Genomic DNA, 10,274 nt, shown 5'->3' on the forward strand with positions numbered 1-10,274 from the left:
TAAATATGGTTGCTACACAAATTATCCAGACCTGTTGAAAGCATTAATGCTAAATAAGCCAGACACAAAAGAACAACTACTGTCTGACTCCACGTATAGGAGGTACCAGGAATAGTCAAATTCATAGACAGCAAGTAGAATAGCAATTGCCTGGGACTAGAGGGAAGGGAAGAAGAAGATCAATGTTTCATGGGTATAGGATTTCTGTTTGAAAGTATTAAAAAGTTATGGAAATAAATGGTGATAATTGATGACAATGTGAATATATTTAATGTCATTAAAAATGGCTAAAATGGGGGGGGGCAGCAAATGTCATAGTGATTAAGGTGCTAGATTCCCACATGACTGGCAGTTCAAGTCCCAGACCTTGTGGCTTGAAAATCACACCAAGCATATGTGCCTGCATGCCCAAAATCCCAGGAGGAGAATGGAGGAGAAGAGATTGCAGTGTGGCCAACTCACCGGGGAGTGATTCCTCACTTTCCCTCTCCTGTCTCTCTATGTCTCTCTCCAGCTAGAGCACATGCCTTGGGTGGAGGGAGGGGAGCTTTAAAAAAAAAGACAAACAACAACAAAATATGGTTAAAATGGTAGAGAGAACACTCCACCGTGGAATGTTGGTCAGGCATCAATCGATTCTCCATTCTGTCAGAATTCGGTACACCCACGCACGTGCACAAGCACACATGTGCCCAGTGTATTTTTCAAACTTCCCAGGCCAGGATCCAACAATCTATGTGGTTGTACATGTCGAATCCATCTTCCTTAACCAGTAAGCCACAGAACTGGCCCTCTGGTAAACATTTTAATCCAAAGTGGAAGCAATGATTTATGAGAGCGAGCATAGCCCGCTCTTACACTCTAGGCTTTATTTGATTTCAAAGTAATCAGAAATCATAGTGTTCACCTCAAAGTAACAAAGTCAATGAGTGGGGCATCCCCTGAGCCTCAGGAGCTCATTATATGACTGGTTTTATGCTTTTATATCCGGCAGGATTTCCCCAGAGATTTGCTTTCATAGTTAACCTCCAGGTTGTGGAGGACTTTGCACCCACAGTCACCAGAGTCTGCTAGTCCTGCCTAAGGAGCCTGACAACTGTAAACAGGCCAGATTCCCTGAAGCCACTCCCCCAGCTCGGAAGAAACTCAGGGTTTGGCCTCCAGCCAAGAATGCAACAAAACAGACAGTAGCTGGGGCCTCCACCCTGCCCCAGTGAGACAGACAGCCGCCCCAGGGCTTACACCCTCATGGGATTTCTGTGACTTGCAGGATGCAAAGACCAGTCTTGTCTCCACCAAATTCAATAAGAGAAATTGTAACCTCATTAAGACCAGCTGCTGGGCAATATAAGAAGAAAAAAGAAAGATCCTATCCAATTAAGCAATTAATCCAACTGCTACTCATCAGGAAAGATACATGCATGCCTTATTATAAATAAATATATACCTTAGATATAAAGTGTTAGACTATATCATAACTAAGTTAAAGCTCATAAAACTATTACTTTCAAATTTCAAAAGAATCCTATCCTGAAAGTACAAGGAGTAAAATTGCAGAGATCAACAAAGTCCACCACCCCAAATGTACACCAGATATTAGTTCTTTCAGTTACCAGGAAATGTTCATTAAATAGATACAATATACCAGACAGTTCTGGGCTAGCATACAAAAGCAATTTGGTGGTTGACAGAGTTTTGTTTTTTGTTTTTCTCCTCTTGACACATCCGACACCAAACATGGGGATTTCCCTCACCAACAACCCCTTCTCTGACACCAAGTGGGTGCCTTTTCTTTCTATTCAATTCTGACAGCCCCTCGAATATTCCTATTTAAATTTACTCCATGAGTAAGTATCAGATTGTTGGCATCAGATTCCACAGGTTCAAGGGCTCAGTCCTACAAAACGGTCCCTAGTCTAGATGCCAATTGCAAATATTGGGTCCTCAGGTGACCTTCACTTTTCTCCAACTTGCTGCAAACTGGGACGTTCCTATAACCAGCCCACCTTAGGGTCACCAATTTGCCAGAATGGCTCACAGAACACAGGAAAGCAGTTTACTTAACTGTGCCACTTATTATATAAAGTCTGCAACTCAGGAACACCCAAATAAAAGAGAAGCACCCAGTGAGGAATGGGGGGCAGCATGAGAAGAATGCAGATCCTCCATGGCCTCCCCAGGTACACCCCAGTGTATTCCCCACCTAAAAGCTCTGAATAATGCAGTAGTTTTTAGAGAGTTCAATTTCTAGCCCCAGCCTCATCCCTTCTTGGACTTCAAGGGTGGGGGCTGAAAGTTCCAACCATCCAGTCACTTGGTTTTTCTGGTAACCAGCCCCATGGTGAAGCTCCCTGAGAACACCACCCTAAGTTACCTCATTAGCATAATTTCAGGTGTGATTGTAAAGGGCTCTTAAAACACTCCTATCACTCAGGAAATGTCAAGGGTTGTAGCAGCTCTGTGCCAGGAAGTAAGGGCAAAGACCAAATGTATTTTTGTATATATACCACAGTGGCAAAATGAAGAATTCAATGTAGGTTCTATGAGAACAGAAAGGAGGACTAGACAATTTTCTTGGGGATGACAAGTTTTGGAAAAGCCACAGGCAGAAGGTTATGTCTTAAAAGATGGTGGTCATGGGATCAGCAGATGGTGTAATGGTTATGTCCCTGGGCTCCCACACAGTAAACCACAGTTCGAGTCCCAGACCCAGAGGCTTAAAACTTACATGGAGTGCATGTGTGCCCAAAATCCTGAGAAGAGAGTGGAGAAGAGGGCTTGTAGCATGGCCATCCCCTCTGGGGAGTGATTTCTCACTTCCTGTTTCTCTGTTTCTCTCAGTCTCTCTGGCAAGCACACGTACCCTATAGCGAAAACCTTGCTATCAAAAAGGAAAAAAAAAAAAGATGGTGGTGGTTCACTGGGTAGGCAATGAGAGAACGGTAAAGGGACTAAGGATAAGGAATGGCCCAGCACAGCAACTGTGGGGATGGCAGGAACTCCCCATGGGTCTTCCTGATTCTCTCTAAGCCCCATCCACTCACAAGCCAGAAGGATTAAAACATACATCAAATCTTATCTTCTGTTTTCAACCCTTCAAAGACTCTCCATCCTTGGTGTTAAAAAATTCCTCACCCCTTATCCTGGTCAACAAGGCTGACTACTTCATCTACCTCCTATTTCTCTATCTTTAAAAAAAAAAAAAATTATTTAACTTTATTTATTATTTTTAATTTGATCAGAGAGGGACAGAGTGAGCGAGAGAAAGTGAGAAAGCAAGCCGCCAGGTCTAGGACTCAAACTCCGGCTGGCCATGTGGATGTCCAGCATCCTTAATCACCCGACCACCTGCCAGTCCCCCTATTTCTCTACCTTAAAGTAACATTTCTTCCCTTCTTTGGTTCCATTCTCACCTGGTGGGCCTCATGGCTCTGCTTCTAACACACCATGCTCCATTTCTTCTCAGAGTCTCATGCTGGCAGTAGATCTGGTTGGCAGCTGAGGGCTTTGTAGACAGTGTGAAAAGTTAGGGGCAGAGCAACACTGGCAGCACAGGTTCTGATGTCAGACTGCCTTGGTTCAAGGCCTCACTCTTCCTCTTATTAGCTGTGAGAAGTTATTTGTGTGCTCTCTCCCTTGGTTTTCTCATCTGTAGATGGGAACACTGAACAAAAACAGCGCCTAAGTTACAGGGCTATTTAAAGATTCAAATGGGCTACTTCATGCACAGCATTTATTATAGTGTTTGGCACATAAAATAGTTGTTACGATTGCTTTTTTTCCTATAGGTGAAGGTAGAAGTCATTGAAGGATTTTGAACAAGGGAGTACTAAGATCAAGTTTCTACTTTATTGCCCTGTGATCAAGTGCAGAGAAGGTGGAAGGTAGCTTTGACTAGTAAGGAAACTTATATATTCCATTAGTCAGTACATTCTTATTCTAGATAGACAATGTGCTGGATGCTGGGAGAGTGTCTAGTTGGCAACACAGCATTGGATTTAGCCTTGAACACCCAGCCTGGACTTTTCTCCAACACCTGTTAGAATGGCCTATTCAAGAATCTGCCCCTCCAAGTAAATAGTCACAGGTCCAGACCTGGGTCTCTTTTAATTACATAGCAAGTGAAAAAGGACACTGAACTCAAAGTTGAGACCTGCATTCTGAAATTTATTTGAAAATGGGGATGGTGACGTCTTCCCTAACGACCTTACAGATACAGTCAAGCCTTGCTTAACAACAGGGATATGTTCTGAGAGATGCATTGTTAGGTGACTTTGTCATTGTGTGGTCATAGCATGTACTTACACACATGTAGATGGCATAGCCTACTACACACCTAGCTATATGGTATAACCTATTGCCGTGTCACAAACCTGCACAGCATACTACTGTATTGGACATGACAGGCAACTGTGACACACAATGGTATTTTTGTATCTGACATATCTACACTTAAAAATACAATATAAAAGGTAAAAAAAAAATACAGCTGAATAAAGGTACTGACTAATTTTTTTAAGTCCTTGTCTCTTTTGTATTAACACTTAGCTTACCATACACATTATATAACTGTATGAAAATACTTTCTTTCTTGACATCCTTTTTCTATAAACTTTTTTCTACTCTTCTTGTTTTTACTTGTTTATTTTTTTACGTTTTATTTTTAAATACTAAGACATAGGGCTAGCCATTGGTGTGGTGATTAAGGCAGCTGGATCTCACATGGCCAACTGTGAGGCTCAAATTCTGGCTCCAGTGGCTTGAAAACACATCAGGCATGTGTATATGCATGCCCAAAATCCTGAAAGGAGAAAGGGAAGAGTAGGGATTACAGTATGACCATCCTCCATGGAAGCACTTTCCCTCTGTCTCCATGAGTACACACACCTTCTAGGAAAAAAAAAAAAAAACAAAGACATACATATACACATATGCTCAGGTCTAGGAGGAGTTGGGATCATCGCTACCACTGTCTTCCACCTCCAGAACTAAACAACATGAGATTAAATCAAGCACAGGAGAAAATTATGCAATCAAGAAACTTGGTAAACACTAAATGTATGACGCTGCGGCCAGTGTAACTGTTTGTTCTACTGTAACTTTTTTTTATAAGCAGAAGGACTACACACTAAGATAACAATAAAATGTATAGTATAGTAAATACACAAACCAGTAACCGTCATTCGTTATGATGGAGTATTATGTACTGAGTCTAACTGCATGTGCTATACTTTCATCTGACTAGTGTGTAACAGCTTTGTTTACTCCAGCATCACCACAAATGCAAGCAGGATGCCTTGTGCTACAATGTGAAGAGAGCTACAGAGTCACTAAGTGACAGGAATTTTTCAGCTCCATTATAATCTTATGGGATTACCACCACAAAAGCAGTCCGTTGTTGATAGGAACATCATTACATAGCTATATTTAACATGGAAGCCCAAGGAAAGACTAAACTCCTACTCTGGGCACGTTGTTTCATTCCTTGGGTTTTTGGTTTGTTTGTTTGCTTGCTTTAATAAAAGTAACCTATACATGTGGACAAAAAAAATGAAATAGTGTAATAATATATCAAATTAGAAATTCCTGTTCACCATACTCTCAACCCATATTTTCTCTCCCCAAAAGACAGTCATTGTTAACATGTTTTAAAGAATTACTTATTTAATTTTTTTTATTTATTTTTAAATTTGCTATCGGACATACACTCACCAGAGAGACAGAAAAAGAGAGAGAGAAAGTGCAAAAGCAAGCTGCCAGGTCCAGGACTTGAACCATGGTCAACTATGCAGGAGTCCAGCACCCTTAACCACCACACCATCTGCCAGCCCTTATTGTTAACATTTTTAATGCATCCTCTCAGTAAAAAAGTCTTGCACATAACCATATTTTACATGTATATGCTTTTAAATTTTTACACAAATAATATCATGGTATTTTAAAAACATAAACTCTAAATTCTTTGACACACATCCTATCAAGAGGTAGAGTCTGAATTCCCTCCCAAATTTGGGCTCATTGACTATTTGTCTAAAGAACAGACAGAATATGCTGGAAGTGACGTGGTGCTGTGCCAATTTCTCAGTCCTGGATTTAAGAAACGGACAGCTTCCACTTCCTGTGTCTTGAGATGCTTGTTCTTGGAACTCAGCCATTATGATGTGAGGAAGCCAAGCAACCACATAAAGAGGCCATGTTCGAAGCATGTGAATGAGAAAACCTCCAGATGATTCAGCCTCAAATATCACATCACCCCGGCCTTTAAGGCAGCCCAGATGACTCCAGGTAGAACACAGACAAGTCATTCCTGCCCAGCTCTCTCAACCTGCAGGCTTGTGAACAACATTAATGATTGTTGTCTTTGAAGCCACTAAGTTTGGGATGGTTTTTATGCAGCAATAGATAACTGGGACAGTGATCATATTTAACCCACTGTCATGAAAATTACTTTTTTCATTCTATAAAATGTCTAAGATGGGACCAGGCAGTGTTGCAGCAATGTAACTGGGTATACCTGGGAAAAGTCCTGGGTTTATGTCCCAGAACCTCCCTGACCTCACACCTGGCACACACACGCCTGTGTTCTGGGTGAGATGAGATAGGAGGAATCATGAAATGAGGACTCTATGTGTAGTAATTGTCTCTCTGTCTCTACTTCTCTTTCTCTTTCTTACAGAACACATAAATAAATTAACTTGAAAAATATATTTCAGAGATCTTTCTGTAATAGCACATGTGTATCTAAATAGCATCTTTTCATACACCTGTTAGACATTTTTATATCTTCTTTGGAGAAATTTCTGTCCAGGTTCTTTACACATTTTTAAAACATATGTTTCTTGCTGCTGAGTTGTCTAAGTTCCTTATAAATATTTGATATTAACCCATTATCAGATTTGTGGTTTGCAAATATTTTCCCCAATCTATAGGTTACCTTTTCATTTTGTTGATTGATTGGTTATTTTCTTTGAAGTGACAGATTGACTTTGTTCATTTTCAAAAAAATGGCTGTCAAATACCCAAGTATGAATACCTGAAGTTTGTCTGACAATTGATCTTTCAAGTTAAACTTTCTTGGATTTATAAAGCAACAGCTAGAACAGCTTGCAACTCAAACAACTGCAAAAGTGTATTTTCTTGAGAAAATCATTATAGAGAATGTGTAATCTTGATTTGCAGCAAAAGTAATATTTAAATAGCCTTGATATTCATGTATAATATTAACAATACATTTGTTCAAAAGTCTCAATTTAATAAAATTAGAGTTTCTATCACTTCATCAAGAAATTGATAACTTAAGCCAGTTTTTTTAAAAACCAATATGGTTTGGTGCCACTATCTTAATTCATGATAAGGTGCCAGTTTTATCCACCACTGATTTTGTACCACCAACATTGGAAAAGTTACTACAGTAAAAAAGGCAAGAAAACATGCTGATAATGATGGCACAAAATATTTTTTAAATCTAACGCTCATAAAATTGTTTGGGGATCTCCATTTAGCTTGCTGTCTATTGGTGTAAGTCTAGCCAATGAGCTATGAAAAAAAAAATGGGGGGGGTAGAAGGATTCTAGATAAGTTCTTACCCCTAAAAAATTATCTCAAGAATGGGCGATTTCTATTCCAACATCTGGTTGGCATATGTGCAGAAGCAATGCTTAAAGCATCTTTTCATGAGAGAACAAACCTGAGATCAAACTCCAACACTATAAGAATGGCACAGCAGAAGGATAAGATAACAGAAGAACCCATATATCTGATAATAGGCCTGAAACCACAAATTAACCAACTATAGAGCCTCCAGTCCTACTATATAAGATAAATTTTCTTTTTAAATACTCAATGGGGCCAGGTCAATGCTCTGGTGGTTAAGGAAGCCAGATCCTACATGGCCAACCAGATGGTTTAAATCCTGGCCCTTAGCAGTCTGAAAAACATGCCAGGTGTACATATACATGTGCCAAAAATCCCAACAGGATGGAGAAATGAAGGAGAAGGAATTGCAGTGTGACCATGCCCTATTAGAGGGAGTGCATTCTTCCTCTGCCTCTCTCTCTATCTCTCTGGCAAGTGTGTGCACCCCCTGGAAAATGAAGAAGCAGAAGGAGAAGGAAGAGGAGAAGACTAAGTATTCACTGGCTCTGTTGTTACTCATAGCTGATAAGAAGAGAAAGTACCAAGAGGGCACATGATGGTCTTGGCCCCTCACTCATACACCTCACTCATAGTGGAATCCAGGGAAAAGAATCATTTCATTGCTCCACTGCTATTCAATGTGGAAGTTGCTCTATATGATATCAAAGTATCCTTCTTATGCTTTTAATGGATTTATTATTATTTAAGCAGAGATATGGAGGAATTGTGCAATTTGTTTACCTAAGCTAATCTTTTTTGGCTGAGTCAATAATGAGATTCATTTCTGTTCAATGTAGGAAGTTTTCTTCCTGAATTTATTTAAAACCACTCTGAGGATGAATCTCTATTAGGAGGCTTGTGATGACAGGTATGGGTCTACCACATGTCAGAGTGCATGCTATGTTATTGAGAGGACTGCTATAGCAGTGATGAAGGCCTCCCCTTCACAAGAAATCTCAGAATTTGTGAGTTCTAGCCCTTTATTTCTCTAGTGGAAAGTTCTCAGGCCTAAGGCATTGACTATAGCAAGTAGAGTGCTTGAAACATGTGTTTGGGGAGGTCTGTGTATGGATAGGGCAGCAGTAAATAGTTGAAGGATGTATAGATCTTAAAGAAAGCATTCCTTTCTTGCTAGAACAAACTGTTCTGACCAACTTCACCCTAAATCACTGTTGTTTTTAAATAAGATATGAAGTCGCTTAGCAGTGATTGCTTTTCGTTATTGTGGTCATATTCTTTTATTTCTTTTCTCTCTCAAGCAGGTGAGACCTGGCTAATTTACAAATTGAATATTGAATTCCAGAAAACAGTGTCTCCATGGAACATTAGCCAATGACATGTCATTGAAAATACCGTTTAAGAAATGAGATTGAGGTACTTGTGCAATCGTACAGCAGAACTGCAGGTGACCAGAGCCATAATGTCAGTAACTTGTTCATCTGTCCATGCCAAGGGGATCGTGGGGAAAGTGATTGGGACAGCAATGCAAAAAACTGCTACAGTGAGAGTGACCAGGCTTGTTCTGAATCCCTACTTATTAAAGTATTTTAATCAGAGAAAAACCTACTTTGCCCACGATGCCCTTCAGCAGTGGACAGTTGGGGATATTGTGCTTCTCAAAGCTTTACCTGTTCCACAAACAAAGCACGTGAAACATGAACGGGCTGAGATCATTTCAAAGTTGGAAAAGTCATAGATCCAGTGACAGGAAAACCTGTGCGGGAACTACCTACCTGGAGAGTCCAGTCAGCTTGGAAACCACCCATCTAACCAAAACCCTAGAAGAACTCCTTATCTCTTCAACACATGAAGGAGGATTGGAAGAAAAGGGAAAGATTGACATGTTCACTTTATGGGAAAAGAAAATACTCTCAGTTTTATCATAAACAACCCAGTTACTCTTGTGATATATTATTAAATAACTAAAATTAAATGAAGAACCTGTTATAATTTTTCATAAAGAGTTATGGTCATGTTTCAAATGTTCTTTTCAGTAAACACGCTTTTATGTTCACTAAGTGTACCTAGCAATCTGTCACATTATTTTGTAAGCATATTATTTGTTTGTTTGTTTGTTTGTTTGAGAGGTTTTTGCTATAGGGCGCGTGCGCTCACCAGACAGACAGAGAGAGACAGAGAGACAGAAAGCGAGAAATCACCTCCCAGGGGTGATGGCCACGCTGCAATCCCTTCTCCTCCATTCTCCTCTCTGGATCTTGGGCAGCATGCCCACGCGCCCGGCATGAGTTTTAAGCCACCAGGTCCGGGACGTGAACCGCAGTCAACTACATGGGAGTCCAACGACATAGCCATTACACTAACTGCTGGCTGGTAAGCATACTGTTTTAGAAGATAGATTGGGTTTGTTTGTTATTTTTTCATTCAAGGGAATCTTGAAGTAGAATCTCTATTTTGGGAGAATACCATTTGATATAAACAGATAAAATCCCATTAAGCAATATTTTCAGTCTATATTTTAAATAAATTTTTCTCTGATTTAATCAGTTCCAAAGGGAAACAGTTAACATGCTTGTAAGTCCGACTTTTTCAGATTAAGCCATATTAATAAGAATGTTGACATGATGGAAATAAAATTTAAAGTTCTATGTTATCTTTTTTAATATCCTAGGCTAGATCAA

At 39.9% G+C, this 10,274-nt stretch overlaps 1 pseudogene; it reads left to right on the plus strand.

Annotated features, from left to right (window-relative positions):
• The first annotated feature begins 6,201 nt into the window (after positions 1-6,201).
• LOC102492898 (28S ribosomal protein S17, mitochondrial pseudogene) lies at positions 6,202-9,525 on the plus strand (annotated as a pseudogene).
• The last annotated feature ends 749 nt before the right edge of the window (positions 9,526-10,274 follow it).

This window comes from Tupaia chinensis, unplaced genomic scaffold, assembly GCF_000334495.1.
Source record: "Tupaia chinensis unplaced genomic scaffold, TupChi_1.0 Scaffold000594_1, whole genome shotgun sequence".
Classification (NCBI taxonomy): Eukaryota; Metazoa; Chordata; class Mammalia; order Scandentia; family Tupaiidae; genus Tupaia; species Tupaia belangeri.